Raw genomic sequence first — 20785 nt, 5'->3', positions numbered from 1 at the left:
TGCAGAGCTGATCTCCTGTCTGTGCCCATGTGAGGGAGTGAAAATCGCTTTGTTTGAATGCAAAAGCCCAGCGGAGCTGCTACAAAGCCTCGCTGCACCCAGGGCACTGCTCTTTCCAAGCACCCTCCAAGGCCCTGCTGCCTACCTGCCAGCGCTGAACAAAATGCCAAGAGCTCGTTATTCGGCTCAGAGCATCGGTGAAGCTTCCCCATACTCTCTCACAGAGGCTGAATCACAAATGAGAGGAATAAATGAACACAGGCCCCCAGTGAGTGCTTTCACATCAGCCAGGAGGGAAGGGAGCAGGGCGAGGGGTGGAAAAGCCGGCACCGTCTGCTGCTTCAGCACAAGCACCGACGAGCCAGCAGCCCCCCCGATGGGGTGCCAGGGGTGAACCAGCCCAGACAAACCAGCTTGGCCCCGTGTTGCTGCACATGGGGCTCTGCCCCGTGGGTGCAAAGCTGCGGATGGAGCCCCTGGGGTGGGCAGAAATAGCTCTGTCGTCTCCCCGCAGTGGGGAGCAGGAGCCCCCGGGTGCTGCCAGGCCCTTGCCCGCAATGCCATGAGCCGAGCCGCAGTGTGCCGGCAGCGGCTGAGCTGGGAGGTCCACCCCGCCGCTCAGCACAGCCCCCATCCTTTTGCACCTGGCCAGCTGTGGTACCATGGGATGAGGCTGCTCCCCACCCAAAACGCAGCGTTTAGGAGCACGCCAGACCCCTGGATCCCGCTGACGAACGTGGGTGAGAGCAGCTGGGCTCAGCTCTGCCGCGCACAGAGCAGCAGGGCAAAACAAACCCCCGACCCGGCTCACCAGCAGCAGGGCAGCAGCTCTGGCTGGGACCCTGGGAAGCGGAGGGTCTCATGGAGAGCCATGGCTACTGTGTCCCAGCATAACCGCTGCTGAGCAAAGAGGTGTTAACAAGCACCATGCTGTAGTTTTTCATCAGCTCAGAGATGCCGAGGGCAGAGGGATCACTGTCCTCCTCCCGCCTGCCTGCAGGGCATGGGCCAGGCAGCTTAACCAAAGCACTTTGCATCCAGCCCATGTCTCACAGGTCAGCTAGCACAGGGTTTTTTTTCAGATGCAGTAGGGTCCTAATTTACAATCCTTACAGGCACGGGAACCTGACATTTCTCGAAATGCCTCTTTCCAATAGGTAATTCTGCACTTCATGAAAATTTGTTTGCCCTTCCTAATCTTCATCGCTGGCACAGTCTTTTGTGTGGCTCTGCCCTGGCTGCAATCAGAGGACTTCTCTCCATGTCTGATCTCGACAACTTTAACATTTGTCAGGGCTCTGGTACCTGCCTTTATAATCTTGCCTAGGAGTCCTCGAGTGGCCTGTGCATACGGATGAGTCTCCTTTGACTCAGAAGAGAGGGCCACAGCTGTGTTCGTTTCCACAGCATAGCACAGCGACCTAAATCAACTCGGAACGAGGACTCATCCTTTCAAGGCATCCGGCAGTCAGACACCCGGCAATGAATCCCAGCCAGCCTGACAAGGCAGCTTTTCAAAACCAGTGTCTGTTGGTCATCTGGATTGCAGGAGGCAAAAGTGCAGGTCACCCTCTGTGAGCACATCACACTTGAAGTATCTGTCTTCAGTGTGTCCTATCTCCTTAGCAAATTATCATAATTTTCCTCCTTCTACCTTCCGCTCCTTTTTTAAACAATTACCCTCTCCAGGTTTCTTTTCACTCCTCGCTACTGAAAGTGGAGATTCGGAGACCAAGGCCTCCAGCAAGATGCGTCTCCTCAGGCACTGGAGCAGCAATTGCCCCATCACCCCTAGCTCAGCTGCCTGCAGCTGCTTTTCTTGTCTCCTCAAGAGCTGCAGGCGTAAGAGCAGAGGTAACTTAGTGGTGCAGGGATGGCATGGGAGCTGCCGGCCATCACACCGGTGCCCCCAGATGAGACATCCATGATTGTGCTGGTGCCTTGTCCATCAGGACGTCTCCATCTCCTGCGGCAGAGTGCTGCAGCAGAATAAGTGTGCATATAAATAAATCATCAGGGCCCCGATCAGAGGGCTTAATCCCAGAAAAGTTATCAAATATTTATTTTAAAGCAGAGAAATAAATAGATTAAAACACCGATAGAGGACATTCTGCCCTCACTTCAGTCCCTTTGCTGGGCACTGCTCAGTGGCTGGGGATGCACACTCAGCCAATGTGGCCAACAGCACTGGTGGCCCAGCAGGACACCAGCCAGGAGCCACCAGCCCTCTGCAAAGAGGAGAAATCCTCCTCCTGCCTCCTGACAGCCTGCCAGACAGCCTCTGCCCTGTGCCCGACTCACCCTGCATCACTGCTCCCTCCTGGAGTCCTCCAGGCTTTGCTAATATTGAGTTGCCCAGGTCTGACAATCCCATCGTCATTAGGATCAGGCTATTACTCATCTGATATTTTAATTGAACTCCAGTCATTTAGAATGCATACTTGCTGGAGAACCCCTTAGCCAGAAGAGTGGGAATACATCACTCATGGTGGTGGTACCCAGGGAGACCCATACCTTACCCTACCAGAAAAACCCAACTGTACCTCAACCTTGCTGAGGTCACATATTTAACATAGTAAATGGGTGGTTTCTACTTCATGACTCTTGAGGGTCTGTATGCGATGTGATGTGAGCCAGTGTACACAATTCAGTCACACTTCAGCGTGTCAGGAAAATAAATCTCAAAGCAGATACAGAATCAAAGCATCTCTGTGCAGCTTGCAGTGCCTATGGTTATTCAAGAGATCAATCAGGGCTATGAAATGCTGTCTCTCCCAAATCAATGAACTCAACTAAAAGGTACCTATTCATTATTTGAGCTCAAGCTTGGCCTCCTTGCACTGGCGGAACAAAAACCTGTCTGATAATGATAACTACAAGACAGTGGCTGGGGAAAAGAATTGTCCACCCCACGCAGGGTGTCATGATGGGAGACATCAGCTGCGCCACAGGTCCCAAGGCCTGAGTGCTTCTCAATCACAACCTCATGCTGCTGGAGACAATATTTCACACCTAAATATCAGCACCTTTTTCTTTAGTGCCTCCACAAATTGTGTTAAATATGGACACACTGTATTTGTTTCATTTAGGCATAAGGAATTACAACACAAAATGCAACAAACAACCAGGAGCTGCCTTTCCCTGTTTATTGCTTGTGTGGGAGTAAGACAGCTAACACCATTCTTACTACCTTTTCAAATTTCCTAAAAAACAAAGATTTGGGGGGATATTTTAGTTCTGCAAAGTTGGTACAGGCTTAACAGTAACAAATTTTCTATGGGTAGATTCACCTCCATCCCTTCTCCAGGCAAAAACCTCTTCCAGATTTTGATGAAACACCACTTATGTCAGCTCTCATGAATTTTTGGTGAGGCATTTGCTGCTCTTCCTCCCTGCATCCTGGTGACAAAGTCAGTGTGTAAAAATCTCATTTTGATTTTTTTTTTTATTTGTAATTACATTTCTGGCTGTCACAGTTGCAGAAAAAATTGTTTAAGTGCAGCCAGAATATCTTGACAGTTTCCTGAAGATGCCTTGATTTGAAATCTTCTGCCTCAATTTCTCCTGACAGTAGCTATCCCAGTGACAGTGTTGGCTGTACAGCGCATTTCATGGGTTGGGTCAGAGAGGCAAGAACCAGGACTCACTGGTCCCTTATGGAGAGCTTTCCATGCAGCATGTGATTATACCGCGATCTGCAGCACCTTTTGAAGTCTCCTCCCTCTTTACACCTGCGATGTCCTGTCCTCTTACGCAGACGCTGCTGGTCTCCTGTCCCCAGTTAGTCTGTTCTCTCTGGTCAAACCCTACATGTCTGCAAGCCCAGTGTCTCCAGAGAAAAAAACAAAAAAAACCAAAACAAAAACCAGCTTCCTAAATTTTTTGCAACCATCCATATCCCAGCAGGGTCCCTCCATGTCATAGCCTGCCCATATGCCTTGGACACTGAGGATGCAGGTGAGATGGGAGATGGCCTCGTACCAGTCCAGGGGTGAGCATCAGTGAAAGCGTTCATGCAGATAACTAGATAAAATAATATTGCCCTGGATACACATGCTTTGGTGGATGCAGTAGAGGTGTTGACCCTTCACAAGGTGCTCACCGAGGTTACAAACACAGTGCCACAAAGCTACTTGGACCACACTGGGAGTAATGTCCTGGTTTTGTCAATTTATGTGAAGGCAGATATTTTTGTGTTGGAGGGAGCGCAGTGTAAAGTCATTTAGACAATAAAGGAGTGACAGGATTTCCACAGGAGAAGAGATTAACCAAAGTGGGATTATTTTATTCTGAGAGAAGATGATTAAGAGGTGGCATGATTGAAGTATTTAAACTGGCTCAGGGTTATTATCAAATTAAGCTGTATTGGAGATTGCTGGGCAGCCGTCACTCAAGGGCAGAGCAGAGAGCTTTGCAGCAGCCTCTCTAAGAGCAGAGAGCATGGTTTTGGCTGATCCAAAAAGTCATGGATGGAAAAAGTAGATACGTGCTGCTGTGTGCCACCAGACAGAAGTTTGGATGGGCTGGAGAGCTGTCTATTGCTTACAGATAACCTTAACCTTGGCACCATCCTTGTTTGAGCATCAGGATCCAACGTACACATATTTATTATCCTCTGTGCTTTCAGATGGAAGGTCTCATCTTCCGCAGCAGCACCGTCCTTCTCTCCTACAAATTACTGTGAACTCACGTACTTGAATATGAACGGATGAGGCCTTCCATTCATGAACATGAACAGATGAGGCCCTCTATAAACAGATAGGAGCAGCCTCACGTTCACAAGCCCTCGTCCTCATGGGGGACTTCAGCCACCCCGGTATCTGTTGGAGGGACAACAGAGCAGGGCATAAGCAATCCAGGAGGTTCCTGGAATGCATTGATGACAACTTCCTTCTTCAAGTGATAGACGAGCCAAGAAGAGGTGCTATGCCGGACCTTGTTCTCACCAACAAGGAGGGGCTGGTGGGGAATGTGAAGCTCAAGGGCAGCCTTGGCTGCAGTGACCATGAAATGGTGGAGTTCCAGGTCCTTAGGGCAGCAAGGAGGGCGCACAGCAAGCTCGCTACCCTGGACTTCAGGAGAGCAGACTTTGGCCTCTTCAGCCTACCTGCTTGGTAGAGTACCATGGGATAAAGCCCTGGAGGGAAGGGGGGGGCCAAGAAAGCTGGTTAATATTCGAGGATCACCTCCTCCAAGCTCAGGAGCCATGCATCCCAACAAAGAGGAAGTCAGGCAAAAATGCCAGGAGGTCTGCGTGGATGAACAAGGAGCTCCTGGACAAAAAGTCAAACACAAAAAGGAAGCCTACGGAGGGTGGAAGCAAGGACAGGTAGCCTAGGAGGAATACAGAGAAATTGTCCAAGCAGCCAAGGATCAGCTTAGGAAAGCTAAAGCCCTGATAGAATTAAATCTGGCCAGGGACATCAAGGGCAACAAGAAAAGCTTCTACAGGTACGTTGGTGATAAAAGGAAGACTAGGGAAAATGTGGGCCCTCTGCAGAAGGAAATGGGAGATCTGGTTACCAGGGACATGGAGAAGGCTGAGGTATTCAATGATTTTTTTTCCCTCAGTCTTCAAAGGCAAGTGCTCCAGCCACACCTCCCAAGATGCAGAAAGCAAAGGCAGGGACTGGGAGAATGAAGAACTGCCCACAGTAGGAGAATATCAGGTTTGAGACCATCTAAGGAACCTGAAGGTGCACAAGTCCATGGGACCTGATGAGATGCATCCGTGGATCCTGAGGGAACTTGTGGATGAAGTGGCTAAGCCACTATCCATCCTATTCGAGAAGTTGTGGCAGTCTGGGGAAGTTCCCACTGACTGGAAAAGGGGAAAAACATAATGCCTATTTTAAAAAGGGAAAAAAGGAAGACCCAGGAAACTACAGACCAGTCAGTCTCACCTCTGTGCCTGGCAAGATCGTGAAGCCTACCCTCCTGGAAACTATACTAGGGCACACAGAAAATAAGGAGGTGATTGGCGACAGCCAACATGGCTTCACTAAGGGCAAATCATGCCTGACAAATTTGGCGACCTTCTACAACGGGGTTACAGCATTGGTGGATAAGGGAAGAGCAACTGACATCATCTACCTGGACTTGTGCAAAGCATTTGACACTGTTCCACACAACATCCTTGTCTCTAAATTGGAGAGACATGGATTTGATGGATGGACCACTTGGTGGGTAAGGAATTGGCTGGATAAGTGCAATAAGTGGATTGAGAGCAGCCCTGCGGAGTAGGACGTGGGGGTGTTGGTTGATGAGAAGCTCAACGTGACCCAGCAATGTGTGTTTGCAGCCCAGAAAGCCAACCATATCCTGGGCTGCATCCAAAGAAACGTAACCAGCAGGTCAAGGGAGGTGATTCTCCCCCTCTACTCTGCTCTCGTGAGACCCCACCTGCAGTACTGCAGCTCCGGGGTGCCTAATGTAAGAAAGACATGGACCTGCTCCAGCAAGTTCAGAGGAGGGCCATGAAAATTATCAGAGGGCTGGAGCACCTCCCCTATGAGGATAGTCTGAGAGAGTTGGGGATGTTCAGCCTGGAGAAGAGAAGGCTCTGGGGAGACATTATAGCAGCCTTCCAGTATTTAAAGGGGGCCTACAGGAAAGATGGGGAGGGGCTTTTTATCAGGGAGTGTTAGTGGTAGGATGAGGGGTAACGATTTTAAACTGAAAGAGGGTAGATTTAGATTAGATGTAAGGAAGAAGTTCTTTACTGTGAGGGTGGTGAGGCACTGGAGCAGGTTGCCCAGAGACGCAGTGGGTGCCCCATCCCTGGCAGTGTTCAAGGCCAGGTTGGATGGGGCTTTGAGCAACCTGGTCTAGTGGAAGGTGTCCCTGCCCATGGCAGGGGGGCTGGAACTAGATGATCTTTAAAGTCCCTTCCAACCCAAACCATTCTATGATTCTATGATTCTGTCACCTCTTCTCTCTAGGCTGACAGGGCTAGGCGCTGTCTCCTGGTGCAAGCAAACATTTGCCAAGCAAGGAGACGTACTGAGGTCTTGTACCTTTTCTGTATTCTAGGCACAGCCCTGGCTTGTGCATCGCTGCATGGTGTTTCTGCTGGTCTACAGCACGAGCTCTGCATGTGTTTCTGTCTCACCATTTCTCTTGTGCCACTTTGGATTCTCTGCCATGCCCACCATGCCAAAGCCATGCCAGTCCTCTATAATCTTCAGACCAGACTGAGTGGTTTTCTTGGAGTAGCAATCTCTTGCTTTGTAGAGGGTTAACTGAGGGCCTTCCTGTCATGTCTATCTAAAATTTTTGTTCCAGATCACAATCAGATTTCAGTCTCTTACTGAAGCTTCAGCACCCATAATTGCAAAATTGGCTCTTCAGACCTTGATGAGCTGCAAATTCCTCTATGGTTTCAGCTTGTTTCATATGCTCCAGTTAAGAAGGTCTCTCTCATATGCATTATTTTCATGTCGAGTGTAGCACTCCCCAGATTTCTTCAATAGGACTTCAAAATTATTCTCCTCTTCCCAAGTTAACTAAAGAGTGTTAAACCATCAGGTACTTCAAGCCCCACTATTGTCAGTGCAGGGGCTACTTTTTAACTTCTTTTGGCTGACCCCTGTTTTCAGTCTTCTCCAGCTGTTTATCACATTTCCAGGGAATTTCAACTCTGGCTGCTGAGGGGGCTTCATACTGCTCCTTCCCATCTTCCAAGTTACTCTTTGCTTCTGCACCCATTTGGCATACAATAATCATGCACCACTAAAGCTGGTCCCAAGCTGTCTTCTGTGTCCAAATCCCACAGACCATGCATAGCAGGGGACTTGCACACTGCTGTCCCGTGTTTCTGTATGGAGAGTTCAGGCCTTAGAGGCTGAACCTCCAATATGCTGGCTACAAAACAGCTCACATAAATTCACGCTTCTTCCCCGGGGTGTCTGAAGGAAAACCCATTTCACTCTGTTATCCCTACAGAGGTAATTTTGGATTTATGCTGGCCTCATTTGCACAGAGAGATCTGCTCCTCCAGGCTGGGTTGCCACTGGACTCACTCTGTACCTCCGATCCTTTCTCCCCCTCCATCACTCAGAAAGGAGATGCTGCTGCAGCAGACTGCAAAGCAGCTCTCTCATACCTGGACCATGCTGCATGTCACCAAAGCAACTGTTGGCTGCTGATGGATGAGGGATGAATGCAGGGATCAGAGGAGATGCAATGCTGTGAGTGCTTCCCTGGAGCAGACCTCAGTCCTTCTTTGGTGAGGAACATGGATGCAAGGCTGGCCCACAAGCCAGGCATATCTGAGCATCCCACATGGGCCAGAGCATTTTGTCTCTTGCTGTAGTAGCGTCCAGGGTAGGTCAGAAGAATCCCACCCCAGAGGTGATTTTGTCCCCCATTAATTCACAGGCTGTCTAGACAACTAGTCTGCAGGTGATAGCCACGTTGCCAGCATCAGCAGTGTCATACCAGCTTCATCGGTGGGCTCAGACTGCAGCAGGTTCATCCCGTCTTTCCACACACATGCCGCCCCTGCCCGAGATCACAGGTTCCAAAACACCTTTGGGCTTCCTCTGAGGATGGAAGCAGCCTAAAAAAGCTTTCTTCTTGATTGACAGAAGGGTTTTCTTCATGAGAGCATGAGCAAAGGGTATAAACTCAAACAGACTCACCGCCTTGCACAGGAGCATTCTCCAAGCTGCCTTCTGCCGCTTGTGGAGAGATCAGGCCTGGTGCCTAGGAGGATGGGTAAACAGCTCATCAGAGCTCATCAACATCTGCACAGCCTATCTGGGAAACACAGTGTGAATGCTTAAAAAGGGCACCGGAGCACAAAAACTGGTTCTGCCCCATTGGGCTAGTAACAAAAGCAATTAGCTGGCGGAGGTGGGAACAGGGACTTTGGGCTCTGCTTATACAGCTGATTAGGGGATCATCTGTCAGTCTTGGCCTCTCCTCGAAGCAATCCCCCAGCTGTGGCTATGAGCCAGAGATGAGAACAGCTATGAAAGGCCAAGACTTGGCATCCTTCTGCAAGACCGGAGAGTTTACACTGGCTCTCTGGCTCCATGCGAGGGACCGGCCAGTGCATTTGCATGCTTGGAGCTGCCAGGAAGGAGCTACCAAGGGTGGGTTTTTTTGCACTTCTTTCCACAAAATTGTCTTCTTTCCTGCCAGGACACTCATTCCAGTTCTTTCCAGTCTCACTTTTACCATTATCCTGCTGGAGCACCACCTTCCTGGGGACAACAGCTCCAGGACCCCTTCTTGCAGAGCAGGGTAGGAAAATCCTTTCCTGGTGCACGCAGTCATTACTGTCTGATGAGCGCACACCACCCACATCCAGCTTGCTCCTTGGCCCCATGCCCCAGCACAGGCTCTGTCTTGCTTCTTCTCACCAGGACCCCACCAGAGGAACACCAAATCCCTCAGTGCTTGTAATGTGTCTCTGCCCTTTCCCTGCATCAGGCAGAAGCCACTGTCAGGGCAGCTGCTCCTAATGGATATGCATTGAAGCCATCCCCGTAGAGGCCACTAATAATTGTGCATTAGCGTCCTTCTGTCACTGCCCTGTCTGCCGTTGATGAGCTTGGACACTCATGCATGCCAGCATGATGTCTGAGTCACCCAGGCCTGGCTTCCTCAAGGATGAGGGGCTGGCAAGGAGAGGAGCTGGGGGGACGAAGAGCCACTGCAGGATGTCTGGCACAGAGCTGTGCCAGTAGATGCTTTGGGAGTGTGTGGGCATGCAGGTGGACAGACAGAGGTGTGTGTTGCAGCTGCAGGGCCAGCACGCCATGGCTCCTTCCCAGACTCTGCAGGCAGGAGGGAGAGTGGGCAAAGCCCAGCTGTTTTCCAAAGTGCTGGGGGCTGTGCTTGGGCTTATGCACTCAGTGCTGGTGCTATCATCCTTAGGAAATTCAGCATCATCACCTTGGAGGTGTGCAGCACTGCCACCTCCCTGCACTCTGCCCTGTGCACGCAAACCCTGTCCCCATCCACCACCCAGCGAAAGCACAGCCTGCCTTCTCCTGATTGAATCCCCAGCACCCCAGGCTAGCAACACCTTTAGGGAAAGGATCCCAACTCAGTCTCCCTGCCCTGCTGGGATCTCCTATGCATGTTGTCCCTCTTCATGGCAATCCCAGTTCTGGGGTCACTCAAAGGTAGAGGGAGCTGGATATCTCTTGCATTGGGGTTCTCCATGCATCTTGGGCATGGTCTTGGCCTCTTTCCATGGTGGATGGGAGAGCTGTTTGCCAAGAAGATGCTGACCTGAAGGCTTACTTGAGTGAGGGTCTTCTACCATCCTCTACTGGAACTTGGTCTGGATGGCCTCTAGGATCCATTTTTAGCCCCAAATCAACCTGTCTCACCACCTCCAGGGTGAAAATATCTGCGGTTTACTGGTGGTCCACTCCACCAGTCACTCTCAGTTGTCACGGGTAAGTGGAAAGATACCCTGGCTCTTTCTGAAATCCCAAAGGACATGGGCAATGCTGAGGCCCTCTCACGCCATGTCCTTTTTCTGCACAGGAGAAGCTTTCTGAGAGCCAGAGCAAATTATTTCCAAAGCAAGAAGCCTAGCAGATAGCCCAAGCACTAGCAGCACCCAGTGTCTGGGGGGCTGCCTGCCTGGGCAGGGCTGAAGACAGCTTCCGAGAGACCTGGCAAGTAAAAAGCTTCGCTCCTTGGATTGTCAGGCCAGTATCACTTCTTCTAGCATCATCTTGGTGTTTCCTGGGAGCTGGATTAATATTGAGCTCTATGAGTTTGACAGCCCACAGTTTCAGGCAAACACAGGGCCTTAGTCTGGAGCAGTGGGAAGATCTCAACCCCAAGGTCTATCAGCAAGGAGACATCCTCTACAAACCTCAAAACACCACTGCCTGCTGTGGTGTCATGAGCACATGGCTGGGCTGGTGGGATGGGAAAGTAGTGTCTTTACCCAGAGAAAATGGAGACAGGACTAAACCACAGAGAAGAAATGGGCAGACAGTGAGAAAGAAAGAAGCTATGAGATGGGCACAGGGATACTGTGACCAAGGAAAACCAAAGGAAGAACTGGGGTAAAGAAACCGCTGCAGAGGTCACTGCACTACGGGGTGTCAGGGAAGGCATAATCCATACAAGAAGGACCTGCTTTTTGTCTAGGACATGGGGAAGAGAACAGTCCCAGCCCTGGAGTAATTTCAGAGCATCCTGCTGAGAGGAAGAGGCTCTGGCAGAGGCATTGGCACAACCATCAATGAGCTTGTGCATGAGGAGACCTGGGCTCTCAGGGATGCTACCAAGCATCAGGGAGCTCAGGGATAAGGCTCATCAGGACCAGGGGGGTACTGTAGCAAGGAACGGAGGGAAGGACCCCAGGGCCTATGGGGGTGAGGGCTGGTGGGGAAGAGCCCAAGGGAAAGGACAACAGTTCACTCAAACCCTCCTGGAGGATGGAGAAGGAAGGACTGCCCTTGCAGCAGACCTTTCTTCTCCCCCTTCCCCCACTTGACATTTGGAGTGTGAATGTTTCCGCGTTTGGTGCTCACGGAGATCATTTCTCCTGGAAGGAGAAGGAGGTGCCGACAGCAGCAGCCGCAGGGACGCAGCTTTCCTCTAATGAACTAGAAAATAGTTTCCCTTTAATACTGATTATCCTGGAAGCCAGCTGAAGTGAATGTGATTTACATAAAGATGAACCCGCTCGGCACAGTCTTCGTCGGCAGCGCCGGGTGGCTCAGCAGCAGCAGCAGCAGCACAGGCTGGGCCTCAGCTGGGATGCTCTGCAGCATCCCGGGGTTGGCAGCACTGCCAGGTGCCTCTGCTTCCCAACAGGCAGGCGAGAGCTGTGCCCCACTCCAGTGGCTCTGTCTGCCTCTGCAGGCACTTGCAGCCCACAAGGAGGGATTGCTGCAGCCCCCCAGATAGCTAACCCATCCCGCCTCTCCCACCTCAGCCTGGTTCCTCCTTGTGATGAACTACTGGGTGCTGCTGCCACCCATCTGCCATGCCTAGCAGGGCCCTCTGACTGCAGCAGGCAGCTTTGTGGCCATGCAAGAAACCAGGCTGGGAAGCTGATCTGGCTGGAAAAAAAAAGCAAAAAACCATGACCCAACTCCCTGCATGAACACCAGTGCCAGCACAGGGGAGGGAGTGGGAACAAGAAGTTCAGCAGCAGCCTGGCTTATACCATAAGCTGAGAGTCCATTTCAAGCCACTTGCTGGGGACCAAGATTTGAAAAGGGCAGAGTTCCTCAGATATTTTCCTTCCAGCCTCCCCTGTGTTACGTTCATGGCCAGACTTCCATCATCGCCTTAGATTTTCCACAACTGCTACCTGTTCGCACTGGAAATCACCTCCCTTGGATGGTATCACACCGAAGAGATGGCTCAGCTTCCTCTCTGTCGGCCCTTCCCCATGCATTGCTGTTGCGTCTCCCTGGCCTTGTGCAGCTCCACAGTACAAGCACATGCAGTGAATGCGTGTGCAGCTTCTGTGCCATCCTACCGGTCTAGACTCTACATTCCCAAGCTGCTTGCACAATGAGTGTCTGCACAGCACTGCCCTTACACATTCCTGAGCTCTGCAATCTTTTGCATCTGAAGACATTTCTTCAGGTGCAACGAGTATTGAATCTTACACCCTGCAAAATGCAGGCTAGCAATCCTCTGCTGTGTATGTGAGTGCTTCCTTGCAGCTGGGGTGCAGATGGCTGCAGGCTCTCAGAACTTGAACCGGTTGCACGTGAAGGAGAGGCCTTGGTGCATAGTTTTGGCATGCTCACATTTGTGTTTGTACTTACTGGTATAGGCATTGTACTTGCGTGCTTCACCGGCATATTTGTGGCTAATGTGTTACTAATCACGGTACTGCTGTGTACAGAGCATATGCCCCTGCGTCAAGACACATGGACATACCATGCCTGCACCATATGTGACAAATTAGGGGGGGAAAGGGATATATACACGAGCCCTTCAAAGAAGGAGGCATTCAGTCTGGCTGCCTGTGAGTACAGCATGTGCCCACACTTGGCCATGGGCGTGCAGCACACGCGAGGGCAAGCCACCAGCCCGCACCAGCGGGTAGTGCCTGCACCGCACCGGGCGATGCTGCGAGGATGGGGCAGGGCGCTGCGGGAGTCAGCATTCCCCGCTGCTGTGCCATACGCCTTGGTCAGCAGTTCTGCCTTCCCCTCAGATAGATTATGTTGTCGACTAATAACCACATAAAATATTCAGGAGCTTACCGCTCTGCCAGAGGCACTGCAGAGATGAGCGTGCCAGGAGATGGATGGGTTGTGGGCCTGGGAAGCTCGCTCTGCACTGAGAGCTTGCGGGGGTGGGTTGGGTGCATGTGGCCAGACTCAGCTTTTAGGAGGGGGATTTATTCTCCAAGCAGCAGCCCAGTCCTGCACGGGGAGGTATTTCTGCCTTGTCCCACCGGAGGGAGAGCCATTAGCAGGGACCTGCTTCTGGAGGGGACTAAGCAGGGAGCGAAGCTGCCCACAATCCCATCCCTGCTCCCTGGATCCTTGTCGATGTTAAATGCATACATAGCTTTGGTGCAGGGACAGGAAGCCTGGGGAGACTCACCACTAGCGGGGGACCACCCCTGGGAGGTGGTCTGTGGTCTCCAAAATGCTCCATGCTGGATGCCAGCACCGCAACTTCCTCTGCCGAAGCCCAGGCTTGGGACCCTTTCACCACTTGAGGAGTCACAGGGACCATGCATGGTCTCCAGTGACTTTTCCTTCCACCAGGAGCACAGATGTCTTGAGGGGCTGGAGCCAGGGACAAGATGCTACAGAGACAGATACTGCAACAGCCATGGCACAGTGCTCCAGAGCAAGGGGTGCACGCAGGAGCTCAGCATGGCACTGGGAGCCACGTGCTCTGCACCAGAGTGCTGGAAATCGCTGCTTAGCTCAGGCAGAAGTCCCTCAGGGTGTTAGGGCTGGTCATGCTTGTGCTGCTTCTCCGTAGGCTCCTTCAGAGCTGCATCCCATCTTACTGTCTGCAGGTCACCTATTACAAGTGCCATAAATTCTCCTGTCATCTGGGACCAACAGCAGCTGTCATATCTTTCGGCACTGGGCTCCCTGCCCTGAGCTCCGAGTCCCCCACAGCCCAGGACCGTGGCCTCTGACGGCAGCCGCTGCCCAGCGAGCGCCCGTGGGACTCCCGATGGGTGGCTGGTGAGGCGGGACGAGAGCCAGCATGCTGCCTGGCATGGGCTGACATGCTCAGCAGATGCTGTCAGCTGCTTTTTGGAGCAGGGTTCCCTGCATCTCAGCAGCACAAGGCACCTGAGGGTGGCCAAAGGGGACGAGAGCCAAGTGAGAGAGCCTCCGCTGCAGATTAGTGATGGGACAGAGCTAAGGGAGGGAGATTTAAAACTGGTCCCCTGCCTGTCTGCCTCCTGCAAGGAAGAGTTAAATGGACAACTGTTTTCCCACTTATGTTAGTTATCCTGGAAGGTTTTGGTTTGGGGCAGTTCTTTGAGCTTTTCTTGGGCATAGAAGGAAAGACGCATTAGTTTTCACGTTGCAAAAGGCCACAGGGGACGTGCAGGACACAAGCACCCCTCGGCATGACTGGAGGTGGGAATATGTGGCTGATGTTCCCATAGCATTTCACCCATTGTGCCCAGGTGCATTACTAGTCCCTGGGATTGGTGTTTAGGCAATGCCTCCTTGCCTAGCCCCAGGATCCGCAAGGAGAACTGTGGGAAGCTCTCAGCATTTCCCACACTCTGCCTGCATGTCTCAACTCACCTTTGAGCCAGTCTAGCTGGGGCTTTGCAGCGTCACAGTCATGTGTGGGGCACTTAATGGGAGGAGGGTTGGGGGTCAAGTGTCTTTTGCATGGTGGAGAATGCCTAACCCTTTTCTTCTCACCTCCCCTCATGCCAGAAGCTCCAAGGGACACTTAGCTCCACCACCCAGGTCCTTTATGCTGGCTGTCAGCCTTGTCAGTGCATTGGCATAAACTGCAGCAGATGCAGCCAAGGAGTGAAGTTGATCAGGATCAGCCTTCACTTGTACGTTGCTCTACACGTGGCTTTGCATCTCTCTCCCACAGCTCTTCCTCCAAGCAATGGATGCTCTGCAAACCCCCAGAAAACCATCCCACCTCCCTCCCTTGCCTTGCGAGTTGAGGTGTACCCCCAAGCATTGCTCCTGGGGAAAGGGGGTTTCTCCGTGTGGCTTTAGAGCTCCCTGGGCTGCCCTTTGCAGCGGTCAGTCTGTGAGGATCGAGGCTGGTCAAGGAGAGAGCAGCAATGCTGCTGCCTGCACACACCTGTAACCAAACCTGTGGGGACCAGCAGGTAAGAAGCAGGAAAGCCTCCCGGTGTCGGTGTGTGCCGCCTTCCTGCCCGGACTTGGTTTGTCAGCACAGGTTGGCATTGGTGTAAAGGCTGCAGTTCCAGCCAAGGACATCTTCCTCTGAGCAGGCTTAACTGGAGAAACTCTGGATGTCTACAAAGGCCACGTGGCATCTGACAGCAAGCACAGCTTCAAGGCTAGCGTCTCCCCTCTCGGAAGGAAGGGGGTTTGTAATCACCCATGCAAGGGTGAGCAGTCTGACCCACCACGGAGCTCCCTGGTGCGCTGGCAGCAAGAGGGCACCGGTGGCAGCAGGCATCCCGGGGTGTGCGGAGAGCCAGGCGAAGGGGCATCCCATGGGCTGGGGGACAGCTGAGGGGATGTGGCAGCTTGCTTTTGGCTCTGGGCACGCACAAGCACCTCTCACCTGGAAAAGTGCAGGACAAGGGGCATTGGGATTTAGTAAAACATACCACCCAGCTGTGGCACTGCAGGGGGATTTTGTTTTGTAAAAGGATTTATTCATAAAGCCACAGCAGCAAACCAATCCTTGTCCTGTGGGCCCTGCAATGTGTGTATAAAGTAAATTAGAATGAGGTCTGTATGTGAAGGTTATAAATGAACATAATACTGGTTAGGAATGGGGAGGCAGAGAAAGAGTTGGAGGGAGAGAGAAAAAGGCAGAGGAAGGTGGGGGGGAGAGCCCTTTCATAATTCACAGTTCCTGAAATAAAAATAAGGCTGGAATCATGTTTTGGGTAGAAGGGAAAGTGCGTAGGAAGTGTATACTTGCCAATCTGCCAAAAAAAGTTGCTTTTTATTTTCTTAAGAAGGCAATTATGTATTTTTGTCATCCACTTCCTACTTTGAAGCAGTTGAACCTGCTTTGCTCAAACTTTCCAGAACAATTTGCCCTCAGGCTACTGCCAGAACTGCAACACTTACACCCCAAAGATGAAAGCGGGAGAGTGCCACAGCACTGGCTCCACATATGCAGAGCAGAGGCACCTGCAAACTGGTCATGTCTGCGCCTCCATCTCATGGGGCTGGGAGACACCAGCTCCTCTCACCCCTCCAACTGTGTTTTGCAAAAGAAGAGGAATTTTGAAGCTTCAATTTGTCTTGGCTCAGGTCAGAAGCTCATCTACAGGCATGCAAGATGCTAAAATGTCAGTGTGGCTCCAGAGGAATATCTCCTGCTGCTTCTTCTCCTGGAAGCTCCCACCTTGGGAGATAAGAGACCAGTGGGTTTAGATGGAGGACAAAGCCCAGCTGAACTTGGATCCAAGGACAGGGAAATTACATGGGTTTCTCAAGGTCCAATGCTGAACTCATCATTTACAGAGGGAAAATTGAGGCTGCTCAATCCCTTTCAGCCCCATCTCAGTGCCTACTCCTCTCCACCTCAAGTCCCTGACCCTCTCCTGAGCTCCCTGCCTCTTTAGGAATCATTGCAGCACTTGGGTATATGCTGAGTGGCTTTGGTTTTGGTTAACTGTTTCACTTGCTGGATGGCACGGGGTTGAACTGCACGGGTTGTACCTGAGCTACATGGCAACTCACAGCCCTGCTAGGATGGGCAGTGTCTCAACAAGATTTGCTTACTGTTGGACTCCGTGCCTCCAACTCTGCTGCATCAGTGGCCTTCGCTCCTGCTTGAGATGTCTTCTATTTCAAAGAAGCCATCTGCTCTCTCACCTACAAGTGAGAAAGACATTTGAGACAGCAGGTTGCCTGGATTTAAGGGTGCCGTTTCACAGCTGGCCTTCAACAGAAAATGATGTGGGTTTTTGGTGATGTTAGTTAGCAGCTTGAGCGGCAGGTTGTTTTGCCTCTGCAGAATTGCTATAGCCAATGCAAGAAAGATAAGGCTGCACGCAAGAGGAAAGGTATCATTTCGGTCCTATACGGTATGAGTTGACCAGGTAACAGCACCCTAAGGCCCCCCAGTTACATATACATGTTACCATCCTGACAGCAATTCCTGCCTCTGCTCCTTGCCCCACCCTGTCTGCAATATCAAATGCTGCCTATAAATTACTAATAACAAGGATATGTACCTTGGAAAACAAGCTAGTGCCTGTGGGTGGGATGGGATCAATTTTCTAACGCAATGTAAACACCGCAGTAACTTTGATATTCATGATATTCATATCCACAAGGCAGCAGCTGGGCATTAAGGTCACTAGATAGTAGCATTACAAGTAGCACATTACAAAGACGCATGGGCTTGAAACCCCCGAATGCAGATAGGAGTGACCCAGCTATGCCCATATACATTCCTGCTTGGTGTGATAAAACTCTATCTTCCTCTTCCTTGTCCCACACATAGGCTTAACGCCGTCTTGTACTTACAAATATGACAAATATGGCTGTGTCTGGGTTGGCATGCAGAGAAGAGGTCCTGGACGCAGAAAGACAGCAGTGCCACAGTGGATGGCACCTGTGAGCCACCTGGGTGCGTGTCCTGCTGTGGGTGTGCTGGGTGGCTGCGGTCAGGGCCAGGGAAGGTGCACAAGTGCTGGTGATGGACGACGATAGAGGAAAAAGCAAATGCGAGACAGTTCCGCAGTACTTCGAAGCTGCATCACGAGAGGATCCACCTGTCCCTCTGTGTATCTGAAAGACAAACTGGCAAAGACATACCTTGATAATTAAGAACTGCACCAATTAGAGCTGTGCTACAAATTTGATGTGACTTGCAGAACACATACAATGCAAACCAGTCCTTTATTTCACAGTCCATATTCTCTTTTTTTTTTCTATAAGACCTCTTTTTCTGGTGCACCTATTCTTAGAAAATGAAGGCTGCAGAAGGAGCAAAACTGATGAGAGGAAGGGTGTGACCATGAGTGTCATGATGAGGAAAAGGCAGTTGTGAATGAACTTAGTGTTTGTAGTAATTAAGTAACTGTCTAAATTCCTAAATCCTGATTTTGAAATCGTTTGGTTGACTTGGTGCATCCAAGTCCCAGAGCTTTTAATTCAAATATAAAGCTTGATTGGCAAATTAATAAAAGGTTATGAATGAAATTAATGAAAGATTAAAGACCAACAGCTCATGCTGATATAAAAATTGGCCCTCTAAAATAGGTTATGTAATAATTAGAATAAGTTACCACTATGTTAATATTAAATTCTGATATAACATTTTTTCATCGATTAGATTTACTGATTCACAACGAAGTTCTAAAACCTTATATACATTTGTTGAATCTTTGCAGGCACTGTTAATCATCTTTATTTTCCATTCCATAATTTTTAAAATTACTATAAAGCGAATTTTCATTAATAAATTGTATAGTTGAGCACTTGAGTTCGCAGTTTCACTAAGCGAAATGAGATCTAAAGAGCTATTAGGACCATGGAATGGGTAATTGATTAACTAAAATGACTTGGTCAATGCGCTCTGAATCCTCTAACTAGCACGTTGTTTCGACGTCAGCCTCCACATCTCATATCAGCTGGGAAAATTGATAAAAGGGACAATCTGAGAGAGTTTTCGTCTGGGTTTTGTTAACAAAGCGCTAAGCCAAGCAGCCTATAGAGTTTTGCATTTAGGCTTTGAGAATTTGTGTCTCCAGCATATAGTCACAGGTTCATAGCCTGCGTCAGGAAAAAAGAAGGAACTTAGTACTTGGTACGCTGGGATTGTGGAGAAGGGCTGCAGCAGGCAGCCTATTTGCAGTGATTTAGTGTGTCATTTTAATTGGGCCGGATGAGGTGTCAGCTGCGTATTCAGAGGGTATGGTAAAAATGCAGAGTGATCTGATGGAAAAGAAAGGCCTTGGTACTCCCGCTTCCTAAACATGACCTGGGTAGTAGGATTTGTTGCCAAATTCAGGCTTGTTTCTGCTTTTCCTCACCTTAATGTGGATATTATTTCATCCAGCCAACTAAACTGTAGATCAGCAATGTTTCTCAATGAAGAATATCCCAGTATTTTAAAATAAATTTTTTCTTTAGTAATTATGTTCAGCTTTATCATTACCTGTTGTCTGCTCTGCAGCACTTCTGTTAATATGCTGGAATTTTTTATGGACTGTGCAATTTATTGCAATGCCTCTCTCTCTGTCTTGTTTTTGGCAGATGATAACTAAATTCTTTTGTTTCTGATCACTTATTCTTGTTTTATAGTTCAATAAAAAATAAAAACATCCTAGTAAAATTGTGTAAATAGAGTGTGTGCAGCTGCATATATGTTTTTGCTTGCTGAATGAATGCATGCACACATCCCTGCATCCTCAGCCCACTCTGCGTTTCCGTGCTGCAAAGAACCCTACCCCTGATGCAGCGGGGGAAGAAAACCATCAGCTATGCGCTGGTCCTTGAACATCAGCTCCATCTTGGCTGACCCTGACTGCCTAAATCCACTTTGGCTGGCTGAGCTCTTCAAAGGCCTGTCCACAAAAAAAACCAAAAAACAACTTGTCCTGGTTGTGTCTCTCTTCTCAGCTCTTTGACACCCTATGTGTATGGTGTGGGATACATGATGAGCAACATATCCTGGACCCATCCAGCCCCTGGGTCCTGCCCCTGCAATGCTATCCAGTTGCTTCCCAACGCCAAAGTCATGTTAAAACATCTGGTCCCCAGTCTCAAGATACGGCCAAGCTCTAAACCCAAGAACATGGAGCACTCTCATGCTCTATTTTGGTGGGGGGGACAGAAATTGGTGACGATGAAGACCTGAAAGCCCTCCCACCTGCTACATCTGCTCAAGCAAGCCCTGGCTCTGAGCTCTCCACCTCCTGCGTCAGGACCTGCCTGTTTACACTCACAGGGGAAGAGCAGAAACCTGTTGCATAAGAAGGCACAATCATCTCCCTGCAGCTTACTGCAGCAAATCACATTTCAGCAGATGATTTTCACCTTCCTTGTAACTAATGAAAAACCCTTTAATTCAATGTGTTGACATTAAAGCTCAGGCTGCAGATCTCTTCCCTGGAATACAAATAGAAATAGGACCCATGCTTTTCCAGATAAAGACAGTTTGAAAGGACTGGTTCATTTTTTCTGTGGATTTAACCTGTATTGGTTTCCTTAATAATAAAATAGCAGAGAGGGTGCAATTTCTCTGACTAAAATCAGATGTCCCTATTTAGGTCAGATCTGTCCCAAACATTGTCTTGACAATACAGATGACTATAACCCAGCCTACCAAGATGCCAGAGGCTTGGCTGGCACAGTGCAGCTCTCCAAGACTTTACCAGGACACCTACATGCTTTTCTGCTGAAACATGCTCCTTGGGCAGGCATAGAGCAGTACATTTAATCCTGCTAACCATCTCCCTTTCCCTGCTCTTGCATACACCTTTCAGCTGCAAAAGACTCTGCCTACCACGACCCCATCTGACCTTTATTTTCAGCATCTGATCTGTCAGTGGACCTTCTCTTGGAAGGATCTCTTTATCATCTGCTGGAGAGGGGACAATGGGAGGAGGCCAGGCCACCTCTACCCATGTGAAGAAGTGAGTGATGACATTACCCTGCACTCC

This window comes from Harpia harpyja, chromosome 20 (genome assembly GCF_026419915.1).
Source record: "Harpia harpyja isolate bHarHar1 chromosome 20, bHarHar1 primary haplotype, whole genome shotgun sequence".
NCBI classification, from domain to species: Eukaryota; Metazoa; Chordata; class Aves; order Accipitriformes; family Accipitridae; genus Harpia; species Harpia harpyja.
The sequence above is the reverse complement of the archived record's forward strand: the minus strand, read 5'-3'. Positions refer to the sequence as shown.